Source organism: Scyliorhinus torazame, chromosome 12, assembly GCF_047496885.1.
Source record: "Scyliorhinus torazame isolate Kashiwa2021f chromosome 12, sScyTor2.1, whole genome shotgun sequence".
NCBI classification, from domain to species: domain Eukaryota; kingdom Metazoa; phylum Chordata; class Chondrichthyes; order Carcharhiniformes; family Scyliorhinidae; genus Scyliorhinus; species Scyliorhinus torazame.
The window spans coordinates 25,014,994-25,031,043 of NC_092718.1; the positions used below are offsets into that span (position 1 = coordinate 25,014,994).

General features: G+C 47.5%; 1 pseudogene; it reads left to right on the forward strand.

Moving 5' to 3' along the window:
• The first annotated feature begins 5,162 nt into the window (after nucleotides 1-5,162).
• On the forward strand, nucleotides 5,163-13,663 carry LOC140387443 (UDP-glucuronosyltransferase 2A1 pseudogene; annotated as a pseudogene).
• The last annotated feature ends 2,387 nt before the right edge of the window (nucleotides 13,664-16,050 follow it).

The following is a 16,050-nucleotide window of genomic DNA, read 5'->3' on the forward strand; positions in this document are numbered from 1 at the left end:
ATACGACAAGTTCATCATTCCAGTAGTCACCACTAGTCACCGGCTTCATGTACTAAATGACCTGTTTGAGCTTCTCGCAGAAAAATACTTTTCACTGTACCTCGGTACACGTGACAATAAACAAACAAACAAACAAATCCAATTAACCATTATTTGTGAGTAATGTTCCTGGGTATTCAGTGGCAAAAAAAAGACATTTTACAATCAGTTACCTCCTTTGGACTCATAAAGCCAATGTATTCAGTTTCAGCTCTCTTCAGGGCCCTAGCCGGAGACAGCCTATGCCTAACGAAAGATGGTGCAATGGAATAGTGTTGTATTAGCAATCTAGAGATGAGAGTTCAATCCACTGTAGCAGCTTGTGAAGTTGCATTCAGCTAATTACAAATTATTTTGAAATTTTAAAACAGCTAGTATTAATCATGGGCCATGAACCTATCCAATAGGTTCATTAATGCCCTTCAGAAAAGAAAACCTGTGGCCCTTACCCAATCTGAGCCTATATGTGACTCTAGACCCACACCTGTGTAGCTCACTGTCCTCTGAAATGGTGCAGCAAGCCATTCAGTTGTATCAAACCACTCACCAGGAAGAGCTCGCCTTGCTCAAGGGCAAACTAAGGCTGAGCATTAAATATTGGCAAAGTCAGCGACACACACATTGTGCACATGAATGATAAGAATATATATTTTTAAATGATAGGGGGAAATAGTTTCTAGGGCAGCAATATCTCAGTTTAAGACTTTACAGTACAAAAAACAAAATGTAGAGCACAGATGAAGATCAAAAAGCTAAGAATGTTGATGGTTGCAATCTGTGTGCTCTCAGGGAAATCAGAAGATCATTAGCCTTTATGATAGACTAAACAGCCAGAACTAATCATTCCTGGAAATCAGGTTCTTTTTAATTGTTTGTCATTCACTGTCATCTCTAGCATTATACTGTCATTAACCAATGTTTATTGATGTTTACCTAGGCATGAATCAAAGTTATTGCTGCAATACTAGGACCTTTTGTTACCACCATAGCTACAGCAAATCGGCTAGTATTTCACAACCATGCGGTTAACTAATTGTTGTAGGCACTTAATAATGAGGTTTACATATTTCCCTATGCAATCGCCTACATTGCTCCATCAGAAAGCTAGTAAATGGTAGAGGAGGGACAGTGAGTTAGAATCCTGTTAGTGATGGGGACCCCAGGAACTTAAAGCTATCGAGCATCTCCACTTCGGAGCCATGGATGTAGACTGGGGGTGGTGTCGAGCTACGCTTCCTGAAGTCAATGATCAGTTCCTTGGTCTTGCCGACATTTAGAGAGAGGTTGTTTTCGGTACACCATGAAACCATGGTAATCACCAGGGTGATCTATCTCCCTTCTGATTCGTTGTTGTTTGAGATACGATCCACCACAGTTGTATCATCCACAAAGTTATAGATCGAATTAGAGTTAAATCTTGCCACACAGTCATGTATATGGAGTACAGTAGAGGACTGAGCACACACCTTGCGGGCCCCGGTGTTGAGGACTATTGTGGTGGAGGTGTTGTTACCTATCCTGACAGATTGCAGTCTGTTGGCGAGGAAGTCAAGGATCCAGCTGCACAGGGAGGGGTCAAGTCCAAGATTGCAGAGTTTGATTATTAGTCTTGTCGGAATAATGGTGTTGAAGGCGGAGCTGTAGTCTATGAACAGCAGTCTATTGTGGGTGTCCTCGTTGTCGAAGTTCGAATGTTGATTGTAGGGCCAGGGAGATAGCATCTGCTGTGGACCGGTTGCGGCGATAAGCGAACTGCAATGGATCAAGACCGTCGGGGAGGCTGGCATTGATCTGTCTCATGACTAGCAGCTCGAAGCATTTCATGGTAACAGACGTCAGGGTCACCAGTCGGTAGTCAGTGAGGCAGGCTACCTTGTCCTTCATTGGTACTGGTTTATGGTGGTCTTCTTGAAGGAGGTGGGTACCTCGGAGCGGAGAAAAGAGGTGCTGAAGATGTCTGCGCATACACTCACCAGCTGGTCTGCGCAGGATCTGAGTGCTCGCTCAGGGACTCGTCGGGGCCCATCGCTTTCCACAGGTTCACATTCAAGAAGGCAGTTCTTGCCTCTTGAGGCTGTAATAGTGGATATGGGTGTGTCCAGGGCTGTTGGGGCAGGTGGCACTGATGTATTGGCTGACTGTTCAAAGCGGGCATAGAATTTGTTCAGTTCTTTGGGGAGGGATGCTCCAGCCCCAGAGATTCTGAAAGCAAAGCTTCTCAGCCACGTAACAACACACCGTCCACAATTTGGCACAATATTTGCAGTGTTCCTCACAGCATTACATGAGATGTTGAAGAATGCCATGATCAGAAATTTTGAAATGTTTAACCTCATCTCTAAGCACTTTATAATTGCTGCTTCTTTCCCCTAGTAATGATATCCCTCACCTTTGCTAAGACAAAATGGTCTTCCATTCATAAAACAATTGCACTTGAAGTAGAAGAGCTTCTTTTTATCTCAGGCTGAATATCGAAGGGTGTGGGGAATATGTCCTGTGCCATGCTTGCCTATCGCTTTAGTTCTCTGAGCCACAAGAGGTGGAGGCTGAAGGGGTCACGCTGGTTGAAGAAAGCTTATGTGTTTATGTGAAGGGTACTGCGTCGGGTTCACTTTGGCTATGTCCGTCCCTTGGTCGAATAAGCTGTGCCTGTGTGGAAACCTGGCCTCAGGCATGTGCAAACCTCTCCGATTGAAAGAGTAAATGAGCAGGTGTTGAATTGATCTTACCACAGTACCAGTCATAGGACAACACTCTGCATGTCACAAAAGCTGGAAACTTTACAAACAGGAAGAGTTCATATTTGTAACAAGTTTGGAAATTTCCTTAGACAATCTACCCAATGTTTGAACTGGCTACCAACCCACTGCAATCAAGGCAACTTCCAAGATTTGACCAATTTCAACATCGTAAGGTGTGTTATGATGATGGAGATAAAACCTTAGAATTATACACAGAAATATTGGACTTCAAAAAGACCTGTATGTTTTAAAATGGGTGCCCCCCGAAGATGGCTGAGAATTCACAGTTAGTCACTGACAGGAATGGCTGCAGGGCATTTCATTAAGGGCAATGGAACCCCTCCGTGTTTCCAGACAATGGGCGGGATTCTCGCTGGCGGGATTCTCCGTTTTGCCGAATGGGAAACCCCATTGACCGGCCGGTGTAACTAAATAAACCTGAGGAAGGAGCAGTGATTCGAAACAAACCTGTTGGACTTTAACCTGGTGTTGTAAGACTTCTTACTGTGCCCACCCCATCCAAGCCAGCATCTCCACTTCATGATTGAAAAAGTCGCACATTTTGCTCTCTAGAATCTGGCCAAATGGTCAGGATCCATACCACACATGGCCACGACAAACTGATGGTGGTACATAGTCATGCCTCACAGCTGAACAGCTGTGTCGCCACCTCATAAGTGCTCATTACGTACAAAACCTGTGTCGTTTACTGCAGGTATCTGAACCAACACCATCAACCACCATCATACCCCATACTTCCAGCACGCAATTCAGGCGCACTGCACCATGGAAATGGAGGCGCTTCCAGAGGCCAACGCAGCAAGTTCTGCAACCTCGGGATACACCACAAGGTGCCTGATGTCATCACACTGAAGGCACCAACCCCGAGCATTGAAATCAAAACTAGAAATACTAGAAATGCTCAGCATGCCTGGCAGCATCCATGGAGAGAAAAAGAGTTACCATTTCAGATTCTTATGGAGGGTCACAGTTAAATCTTTTTTTTTTCACCTCAGATTCTGCCTAATCTGCTGAGCATTTCCAGTGTTTTCTCATCGTAATCCTTTCTATGGACACTATTTTATCTTTCGCAGGCTTGCCCCAAGATATACAAGAAGTCACAAATCTTTAAACCATACTGCTGCCTTGCGATTTCCTGCACCTATGTAGATGTTTCCAGTTAGAGCTTTCGGCATTTGCCATAATGAATGCCCAATACATTTATAATTCGAACAGAAGCAAAATACTGAAATCTGAAGCTGGAGGGGGAGACAAAATTTAATCCCGTATCTTCCTCGAAGTGGCACTCACCAATGGTGAGGAAGTTCGGCTGGGGGAGACGCTTGGTCGGGGTGGGCATGGGGGTTCTCTGGGAGTTTGGCAGTGAGGGGGTGGTTTGATAGGATCCCTTGGAGGTCAGGGGTGCAGGGGGAGGGGGGGGGGGGGTCCTGTGCAGGCTTCCATCTGGGTGGTTAAAATAGCTACTCTGAAGTTAGAGCTACTTTATTTCCTCCTAACTCTTTCAGAGTAATTATGAGCGTAAAACTGACAAAACATCCAAGTTAGCGATTTGAGTCACTTTGCCGGATGGTTCTCAGTCCAGCGCAATTGTCCAGGGTAAGTTATCCCTTCTGGGCAATTGCCGGTTGAACCCTTACCTCCCCAGAGGGATTCCCCAGAGCATAATTGGGGTACCCCCCAAATCCTATCCTGGCGAACCCGGGAGCTATGGTCTGTTTCAGGTCAGTGGTCTTTCATTCGGACTGGGAGAAAATGGAAAAGTAGAAGGTTATAAGCAAGTGAAATGGGAAAGGGTGGGGTGGCACAGTGGTTGGCACTGCTGCCTCACAGCTCCAAGGACCCTGGTTCGATTCTGACCTTGGCTGACTGTGTGCGGAGTCTGCACGTCCTCCCCATGTGTGCGTGGGTTTCCTCCGGGTGCTTCGGTTTCCTCCCACAGTCCAAAGATGTGCAGGTTAGGTGGATTGGCCATGCGCAAATTGCCCCTTCTCGTCCAAAAGGTTAAGTGGGTTTGCGGGGAGAGTGGGGCTGGGTGGAGTGCTCTTTCAATGGGCCGAATGGTCTCTCCTTCTGTCGAGAGTTTATGATTCTATGAACAAAGGAAGGTCTAAGACAGGCTGGAAAACCAAGAGAGATAAAATGACAAAAATGTACAGGACTGAAGGGAGTAGGAATGACACAAAGAACAGAAGAGGTGTCCAGAAGTGTGAATGCTTATATTTAGTCCCGTCAGAAATTCAGGGACGCTACTATCTCAAGCTTACTGCAGTTAATCACACAGCTAACCCCACCCCCAACAGTTAGTTCCCCCCCAGCCTTGGCCATTCCTCCTCTAATTCAATCGTTCTGCTCTTAGTTTGACACTGGCGGGGGGAGGGGAGAACTACTTCAATGCTTTGTGTAGTCATGAAAATCGAGCAATTCTGAATGGCAGGGGTTAAACAAGGGAAGAACAAGGTTCAGAGTTACAGAATCAATTAGACTTTGGACTAAACCTTCTTCACCCCCGCGTACTTGAGACTTCAGCCGCCGAGCCAGAAAGACATTTTACGGGGCTCATCAGTAAGTAAGCGATAACCTCAATAAATTTGCAATCTGCTGTTGGATAAAATTAATCTTTCCGACGTGAGCAACTGTCCAGATTCATAGCGACAAACAATTGTTCTGGGCGCAGAACTAAGTGGCCAAGAAACAAATGGCAGTGTACATGGCCTTTCACACAAAGAATCCAGAATCCGCACAAAAAATCATGAAAAGAAAGATCTGCAGCAATGCAGCCCCAGTCTTGAAAATTCCATCGCTGGTTTTCAAGAAGTAAATAAATGATTTCGGGGGCCTCACTTTCTCAGAATGGCGACAGGCTGCGTTCAAAGCAGAAGTGTTGAGTACAAGTGAAAGTACATGTTGTGAACTGACAATCCCTCCTCCCACTGGGGTTCCAGGCCTCCAGGGTTGGCCCGGAGTCTCCAGAAATTGATCAATCTCTCGGACACCGCCGCTGTGTACAACCCTGGGGAAAACTGTAACATTAAAAGGATGTTGTCAGACTATTCGAACATTTCTCTTTACCAGGTATAAAAATGTTGAAAACAGGGGGGGGGGGGGGGGGGGGCTCAAGGGTTGGTCTCACCATCCTCCTCCAGAGCCTCCCCACACTTGTCCAGCTGGGTGAGGCTGGACCTGCCTGTTTCCGTTCTTACCTATCTAACTTTGGCTTCTTTTCCTGCTCCCACGCTGTTATACCTGGTGTCCCCCAAGGAACTATCCTTGACCCCCTTCCCACTTCCCACCTATACACGCCCCCTTGGCAACATCATCTGAAAGCACAGCATTAGTTTCACACACTGACATGCTGACAACACCCAGCTGTACTTCACCACCGCCTTTCCCAACCCCAACACAGTCACCAGTTTATCAGACTGATTGACCGACATCCAGTGAGGTGAGGAGAAATTTATTTTTTTAATAAAATGTTTTTATTGATATTTTTCATTTTACACACAAAGGTATGTGGATTGGGTACAATTTACAAGAGCTCTCCATGAGCATCAGTCCCCCTAACCCCCCCACCCACCCACATACACTCATTTTTATTGTTTTAGGATACTCTATTGGATCACATATTTTGCAGTAGGTGATTGTCATCACATTGCAGCTCTTTCCTCTCCCCTGTCCCTCCCCCCTCTGCCCATTGGCTCCATCTCTCCCCCCCCCCCCCCCCCCCCCCCCTTTCCTGTTTTAGATGTTTCTTTGGGGGTTTTGTTTTTTATGGTCTTGCTCTAGGACCCCTATTGTTCGTTCCGGCTGTTCCCGAAACGCCCCCTCCTCTCTCCCCGCCCCCCCCCCCCCTATCTGTTCCCTGCTGTTCTGTTGGCTGTTGTTGAATGGCCTCCACGTTTTGTGGAAGCCCTCCTCTGACCCTCGGACGACAAATTTGATTTTTCTCCAGCTGGAGAAATTCCGACAGGTCTGCCAGCCAGCCTAGAGCTGTGGGTGGTGCTGCTGATCGCCAGCCGAGCGGGATTCTTTGGCGGGCGATTAGGGAAGCAAAGGCAAGGGCATCAGCCCCCTTCCCCATAAATAGCTCTGGCTGGTCCAATACCCCGAAGACTGCCACTCTTGTGCACAGCTCCATCCTCACCCCCACAACCTTGGACATTGTCTCGAAGAAGGCTGTCCAGATCCCAGCAAATCTGTGGCATGCCCAGGACACGTGGGCGTGGTTGGCCGGGCCACACTTGTCCTCCACCTCCGGGAAGAACCTGCTCCTTCGGGTTCTTGTCAGGTGTCATCTGTGCACCACTTTCAGTTGCATGAGGCTTAGCCATGCGCAAGTGGAGGTGGAGTTGGCCCTGTTCAGTACTTCGCTCCAGAGTCCCCACCCTATTTCCATTCTCAGACCTTCCTCCCACTTTTTCTATGCTTTGTCCAGTGGGGAGCATGTCCTTTCTAATAGTCATCCGTACAGGTACCCGTAGTTCCCCCCTCCCAGGTTATGCGCGTCCAGTAGTTCCTCTAACATTGTGCGTCTCGGGGTCCGTGGGTATGTTGTTGTCTCCTTTACGGAGGAAGTTCTTAACCTGTAGGTGTCGGAATTCATTCCTGTTGGGTAGCTGCAGTCTCTCAGTCCGTTCCTCTAGGGTTGCCAGCCTGCCCTCTGCGTAGAAGTCCCTAATGGTCAGTGTCCACCTGTCCTCTCTCCCCCTCCTAAAGGCGGCGTCTAGCATGGCTGGTGCGAACTTGTGTTTGCCGCAGATGGGGGCCAGAGTGGACATTTCGGTTGGACAGAAGTACTGTCTCATTTGGTTCCAGGTTCAGAGTGTGGCGACCACCACTAGGCTTGTTGGATGTTTGGTTGGCAGGGATGGAAGTGCCCGGAGGGTCGTCCCTGTATAGAAGTTTTCCTTCGTCCTTACCCATTCCATTTCTGGTTCTTTTACCCATCCCCGCACTCTTTCTGCAGTGGCTGCCCATAGAACATAGAAAAATACAGCACAAAACAGGCCCTTCGGCCCACAATGTTGTGTCGAACTTTTGTCCTAGATTAAGAACAAATTAATCTACACCCCATCATTCTACCGTAATCCATGTACCTATCCAATAGCCGCTTGAAGGTCCCTAATGTTTCCGGCTCAACTACTTCCACAGGCAGTGCATTCCACGCCCCCACTACTCTCTGGGTAAATAACCTACCTCTGACATCCCCCCTATATCTTCCACCATTCACCTTACATCTATGTCCCCTTATAATGGTTTGTTCCACCCGGGGAAAAAGTCTCTGACTATCTACGCTATCTATTCCCCTGATCATCTTATAGACCTTTATCAAGTCGCCCCTCATCCTTCTCCGTTCTAATGAGAAAAGGCCTAGCACCCTCAACCTTTCCTCGTAAGACCTACTCTCCATTCCAGGCAACATCCTGGTAAATCTCGTTTGCACCTTTTCCAAAGCTTCCACATCCTTCCTAAAATGAGGCAACCAGAACTGCACACAGCACTCCAAATGTGGCCGTACCGAGGTTTTGTACAGCTGCATCATCACCTCACGGCTCTTAAATTCAATCCCTCTGCTAATGAACGCTAGCACACCATAGGCCTTCTTCACAGCTCTATCCACTTGAGTGGCAACTTTCAAAGATTTATGAACATAGACCCCAAGATTTCTCTGCTCCTCCACATTGCCAAGAACCTACCATTAACTCTGCATTCCACATTCATATTTGTCCTTCCAAAATGGACAGCCTCGCACTTTTCAGGGTTAAACTCCATCTGCCACTTCTCAGCCCAGCTCTGCATCCTATCTATGTCTCTTTGCAGCCGACAACAGCCCTCCTCACTATCCACAACACCACCAATCTTCGTATCGTCTGCAAATTTACTGACCTACCCTTCAACTCCTTCATCCAAGTCATTAATGAAAATCACAAACAGCAGAGGACCCAGAACTGATCCCTGCGGTACGCCACTGGTAACTGGGCTCCAGGTTGAATATTTGCCATCCACCACCACTCTCTGACTTCTATTGGTTAGCCAGTTCGTTATCCAACTGGCCAAATTTCCCACTATCCCATGCCTCCTTACTTTCTGCATAAGCCTACCATGGGGAACCTTGTCAAATGCCTTACTAAAATCCATGTACACTACATCCACTGCTTTACCTTCATCCATGTGCTTGGTCACCTCCTCAAAGAATTCAAAGACTTGTGAGGCAAGACCTACCCCTCACAAATCCGTGCTGACTATCCCTAATCAAGCAGTGTTTTTCCAGATGCTCAGAAATCCTATCCCTCAGTACTCTTTCCATTACTTTGCCTACCACCGAAGTAAGACTAACTGGCCTGTAATTCCCAGGGTTATCCCTATTCCCTTTTTTGAACAGGGGCACGACATTCGCCACTCTCCAATCCCCTGGTACCACCCCTGTTGACAGTGAGGACAAAAAGATAATTGCCAACGGCTCTGCAATTTCATCTCTTGCTTCCCATAGAATCCTTGGATATATCCCGTCAGGCCCGGGGGACTTGTCTATCCTCAAGTTTTTCAAAATGCCCAACACATCTTCCTTCCTAACAAGTATCTGCTCGAGCTTACCAGTCTGTTTCACACGGTCCTCTCCAACAAAATGGCCCCTCTCATTCGTAAATACTGAAGAAAAGTACTCATCCAAGACCTCTCCTATCTCTTCAGACTCAATACACAATCTCCTGCTACTGTCCTTAATCGGACCTATCCTTGCTGTAGTCATTCTCATATTTCTTACATATGTGTAAAAGGCCTTGGGGTTTTCCTTGATCCTACCCGCCCAGTGGTAGTACTGCAGGTCTGGGAGGGCCAGGCCCCCCATGTTTCTTCTTCTTTGTAAGACCTTTTTGGGGATCCTTGGGTCGAGCCCGAGAACTCTCTCAGGAGCTTCATGATCCCTTCCATTCCGCTTTGCGGGTCAGAGATGCAGAGGGGCAGAGAATCTGGACAGAGTGAGACTCTGTGTTCTCTGTCTCCTCGTCGGATTCCCTTCCAGCTTCTCGCCGCTCTGAGGGCGATCGGCCAGCAGCACAATTGTTAGGGTGAATAGAAAAGGGGACAGCAGGCATCCCTGTATTGTGCCTCTGTGCAGCTGGAAGTATTCAGAGCTGGTGGTGTTGGTGCGTATGGTCACCTTTGGGGTGTTATACAAGAGTTTCGGCCATGAGGTGAACCCAGACTCCAGCCCAAACCACTCTAATACCTCAGTGAGGTACTTCCACTTGACTCTGTCGAAGGCCTCCTCTGCGACCAGGGAGACGATCACCTCTGGTGTTCTTTCCCGGATGGAGGTCATTATCATGTTTGCAATCGCCTGATGTTTGCTGTTAGCTGCCTACCCTTAACAAAACCCACCTGGTCCTCTGCAACCAACTCTGGTATGCAGTTCGCCAGCCGCTTAGCCAGGATTTTTGCGAGTATTTTCATGTCCACGCAGAGCAGCGAAATGAGTCTGTATGATTTGTTTGGTCTTTGTCTTTCTTGGGTATCAGCGATATGGTGGCTTGTGTTAGAGTTGGAGGCAAGGTGTCCCTCGCTAGTGAGTCTGAGCATCTCCCGCAAGTACGGAGCCAGTGCTGTCGCGAATTGTTAGAAGCAGAAATTTGAACTATTAAATATTAAGAAGACCAAAGCCCCGACTCGGTGCTCCCTCCCTCACATCTGTCTCAGGCTGACCAAGACTGTTCACATCTTTGGTGTCATATATCACCTTGAAACCAGCATCCGACCACACACCCATGCCATTATTCAGAAAGCCTCTGTAACTTTGCCTGACTCCGCCCCTGCCTCAGCTCATCTGCTGCTGAAACCCTCGTCTATGCCTTTGTTGTGGACTTGATTCTTCCGACGCACCTTTGGTCAGCCTCCCATCTTCTACTGTCTGTAAATTTGAAGTCACACAAAACTCAGCCACCCCTGTTCTTACTCTCACCCAATCCCATTCACCCCTCCATCCCGGTACTCAAAGGCTCCCGGACAAGCAATGCCTTGGTTTTGAAATTCTCATCCTTATTTTCAAGTTCCTCCCTTTCTCTGTGATCTCCTCCGGTTAAACAACCTTTTCAGATATCTGAACTTAGCTATTTCTGGACTTGGGTATCCCCAATTTTAATTACTGCATCATTGCTGGCCAGGTCCTAACTGTGGAATTCTTTCCCTCAACAACCGTCCACTCGACCTCCCTTTTCCCCCTTTAAGACACCTTAAAGTCAATCTCTTTTTTGGCCACGCGGTCTAAAATCATCTAATGTGACTTGGTGTCAAATTTTGCTTTATGATGCTCCTGTGAAGCACCTTGGGACATATTATTAGGTTGTAGGTGCAGTGCAAATATAAATTGTTGGTGCTGTTGAAGAAACTTGATAAACTCTTGTCACAAGCTGTAACTCCAACACAATTTACCAACATGGTATGAAAAATGTTCATTCCACATTTGAAAGCTGTCAGGGCCTCAAGTCTGATTTTGTTTAATCAAAACACTGTTCTGGTATTAAAAGAATGAAAACAACAGGAATGTCACATTAATTCCAATGTGTTCTCGTGTCACTGATACTTACATTCGATTTTTCAATAGGAATTGGATATCTGTCCTTCTGAGTATGGAGCCTTCTGGATGGAGAAGTAAATTACTGGCTGCTTGTATTCTTACCATCATCACCCTGTCTTGTCCGATTACCGAGGGGGCTAATATATTGGTTGTTCCTGTTGATGGAAGTCACTGGATCAATATGAGAATTCTAATAGAAGAACTGAAACTTCATGGACACAATATCACTGTGGTTCATTCCTCAACAGCTTGGTACACCAAAGAGAGGTCTGATCTCTATCGATCCATTGTGGTTCAAACGCAAAAATGCCTTGGCAAGAATGAAACTGAAAAAGTAATACAAAGATATCTACAAAACACATTGGCAGTCTTAAACAATGGTCTGATGCCATGGGCCTTCGTTCAGCTACAATATGAGCTATGGTCTGCTTTGTATTCATACCATGCGTGTGCTAGAGAGCTCACCATTGCAATTTTCAATACCGAAGGAGTGTTGAGGCAACTTGAAGATGCAAAATTTGACTTGCTACTTACTGATCCAGCTTTTGGTACAGGTCCAATCCTTGCTTATTATTTAAAACTCCCTTTGGTGTATAATGTTCGATGGTTCATCAGTGGGGAAGCTCATTCCCTCTCTGCTCCGTCCCCACCTTCCTATATCCCAATCATTGGATCTCAATTTACAGACAAAATGAGTTTTCTACAAAGAACACTAAATGTCATCTTAAATCTTTTTCAACTATCTGCTTCAAGATTTATTTTTCAGCCCATTTACAATGAACTCTGCCATCAGTATCTAGGCCCAGACACAGACATCGAGACGATTCTCCTGAGAGCAGATGTGTGGCTGATGAGAGTTGATTTTATATTTGAATTCCCGAGACCCACCATGCCAAACATTGTTTACATTGGGGGATTCCAGTGTAAACCATCCAAACCTCTCGCACCAGAGTTTGAAGAGTTTGTCCAATCCTCAGGGGAACATGGGATTATTGTGATGTCTCTGGGGACCATTATCAGCTCTTTGCCAATGCAAATTACAATGAAAATAGCAGAGGCCTTTGCCCAAGTACCTCAGAAAGTTATTTGGAGACACGATGGAAAGATCCCTCCCAACATAGGAAATAATACGCTACTGGCAAAATGGATCCCTCAGAATGACCTTCTAGGGCACCCCAAGACACGAGCATTCATTTCCCATGGTGGCACCAATGGAGTTTATGAAGCCATCTATCACGGAGTGCCAGTAGTTGGCATCCCTCTGCTTTTTGACCAGTTTGACAATTTACTCAGACTTGAAACCCGGGGGGCAGCCAAAGTGATAGATATTGCAACGTTGCAGTCAGCAGATCTCTTGCAAGCACTTCATGAGGTCATAAGCACCACATCCTATCGGGATAACATGCAGAAACTCTCTGCTCTCCACAGGGATCAACCAGAGTCTCCAATGGAGAGAGCCATTTTCTGGATTGAGTATGTTGCTCGACACAAAGGTGCAGCACATTTACGCTCAGAATCTTACCGACTCCCCTGGTATGCTTATTATTGTGGAGATGTGATGATTTTCCTGCTGTCTCTGGTCCTAATGGTTACAGCGCTGACAGTTCTATTGTTTAAGAGACTTTGTACCATTGCTCGGAAGAAGAAACAAAAGATTCAGTAAGATTGATTACTTTGAATCAATGGGAGCGGCGCTTTGAGTTCTTCCAATTATACAGCAAGAGTTTAATGCAGTCAGGAAATGCGGGGAATGCCTTTTTTAGATACTGTATCATGAAATTTAGCAAAGGAAAATATCAAAGGTTGTCGGTATGTCAGTCAATAGTAGTCCTTTGTACAGTTATTGACATGGAAATGCTGTACTTACATACAATTTTATATGAAAGAACAACATGTTTTTTCTGAGGTATTATTCAAAGCTAATCATCACATCAATTCACGTGTGGCCAAGAATATAATGTAAGAATGTGAAATCTCTGGGAATCACTGATAGACATCCTCTTCCCCCACAATGATTTTAACCCCCGCTCTCGAATTGCCAACGATTTCCACCACAGCTCACCGTGGGTTTGTCAACGTGTTTGGTTTCTTTACCAAATGTCCCATTGGTTTTGGTGAGTTAGTGAGCCATGCCATAGCCAGGAAACATTTCCTCAGCTGCTGCCAGGATCATTTGATATTCATCTTGGGTATTATCCCCTCATTGCTCACGAACGGAATACCCTTACTATCTGATTGTAAAATACTGTTACATAGTCACAGATATTAATAAAGAAATGTTACTGCATGATTTGTCTGTCTGCCTTTTGATGATTTTGCCATGTAGAAGCTAGCTTTTTCACACATGGATCATAACAGGGAGTTGTTAGTGTAATTTGGACCAATTGATTCAGACAGTTGCAGTAAGCATTTTGTTGGGAGGTATAAAAGAGGCAATATAAAATGAAGGTTACAATTCCAGAGTAGGTGGCAGAAGGAGAGGAATCGGCGGGGGGTGGGATTTGTAATCCTTGAAGGTGCAAGTCGGGTTGAGAAAGTGATTAAAAAGACATACAGGATCTTGGACTTCATAGATAGAGGCATGGAGTACAGAAGCAATAGGAGAGGCAGTGGTGCAGTGGTATTGTTGCTGGACTAGTAATCCAAAGACGAAGAGCCATGCTCGGGGGACCTAGGTTCTAATCCTGCCATGGTGCATGGTGCATTTTGAATTCAATAAAAAAAATAAACCCGGAATTAGAAGTCTAATAATGACCAGGAAACCATTGTCTATTGTCGTGAAAACCCATCTGGTTTACTCATATCCTTTTGGGAAGGGAATCTGTCATCCTTACCTGGTCAGGCCTACATGTGACTCCATATCCACATCAATGTGGTTGACCCTTAAATGCCCTCAGGGATAGGCAATAAATGCTGGCCCAGCCAGCGATGGCAACATTCCACGAACAAATGAAAAAAAAAAACGGAAGTTATTGGGGGGGTGGTGGTGGGGGGTGGGTGGGTGGGGGTGGTGGTGGTGGGGTGGGTGGGGGGGGGTGGGGGGGGTGGGGGGGAGTGGGGGGGAAGGGGGGTGGGGGGAGGGGGGGTGGGGTGGGTGGGGGGGGAGCGCACACTGACTGAGGGGGAGGGGGGATTCCCACATTGGGGGGTCGATGGGAATGCGGGAGAGGCCGGTGTCAGCAGGAGTCAGCTGACTTATGGGGGGAGCAAAAGAGCTAGATACTGATCTAGCGGGGGGGGGGGGGGTATAGGATTGCTGCTGTATTGGCCATTGGGGAGCTGGAAATAGGAGAGGTGGTCGGGGCAGGGGTCCGCCGCCTGGGGGACTGGAGGGTGCGGGAGGCGCGGGCACGGGACTGGCCTAAGAAAGGAGATGGCTAGTCGGGAGTGGGTGGGGGGGTGAGAAGCTCCCCAATCCGGCTGATAACTTGGAATGTGAGGGGCCTGAATGGGCCGATCAAGAGGCCCCAGGTGTTCGCGCACTTAAAAGGACTGAAGGCAGACGTGGTCATGCTCCAGGAGACACATTTGAAGGTGGCAGACCAGGTTTGGTTGAGAAAGGAATGGGTAGGACAGGTATTCCACTCGGGGCTGGACGCGAAGAACAGAGGGGTTGCAATACTGGTGGGGAAGCGGGTGTCGTTTGAGGCCAAGAATATTGTAGTGGATAATGGAGGTCGATACGTGATGGTGAGCGGTCGGTTGCAGGGCGTGTGGGTGGTACTGGTAAACGTATATGCCCCGAACTGGGATGATGCCGGATTTATGAAGCGCATGCTGGGTCGGATTCCGGACCTGGAGGCAGGAAGCTTGATAATGGGGGGGGGGGTTTCAACACGGTGCTGGATCCAGCATTAGATCGCTCCAGATCTAGGACGGGGAAGAGGCCGGCTGCGGCCAAGGTGCTTAGAGGGTTTATGGATCAGATGGGGGGAGTGGATCCATGGAGGTTTGCTAGACCCCTGGCCAGGGAATTCTCATTCTTTTCCCATGTACATAGAGCTTACTCCCGGATAGATTTTTTTGTTTTGAGTAGGGCGCTAATCCCAAAAGTGGAAGGAACGGAGTATTCGGCCATAGCCATCTCGGACCATGCCCCGCACTGGGTGGAGCTAGAGTTAGGAGAGGAGAGGAACCAGCGCCCGTTGTGGCGTCTTGATGTGGGATTACTGGCGGATGAGGAGGTGTGCAGAAGGGTGCGAGGGTGCATTGAGAGATCCTTGGAGGCCAATGACAATGGAGAGGTGCAAGTGGGGGTAGTCTGAGAGGCGTTGAAGGCGGTGGTCAGTGGAGAGTTAATCTCCATTAGGGCCCACAGGGAGAAGAGAGAGGAGAGGGAGAGGCTGGTGGGGAGATCTTAAGAGTGGACAGGAGATATGCAGAGGCCCCCGAGGAGGGGCTACTTAGGGAGCGGCGAAGCCTCCAGACGGAGTTTGATCTGTTTACCACAGGGAAAGCAGAGGCACAGTGGAGGAAAGCACAGTGGGCGACGTATGAGTATGGGGAGAAGGCGAGCCAGATGCTGGCACACCAGCTTCGTAAGAGGGTGGCAACGAGGGAGATAGGTGGAGTTAAGGATAGCAGGGGAAATACGGTGCAGAGTGCGGCGAGAGTGAATGAGGTAGTTAAGGACTTCTATGAGGAGCTGTATAGATCTGAGCCCCCAGTGAGAGAAGAGGG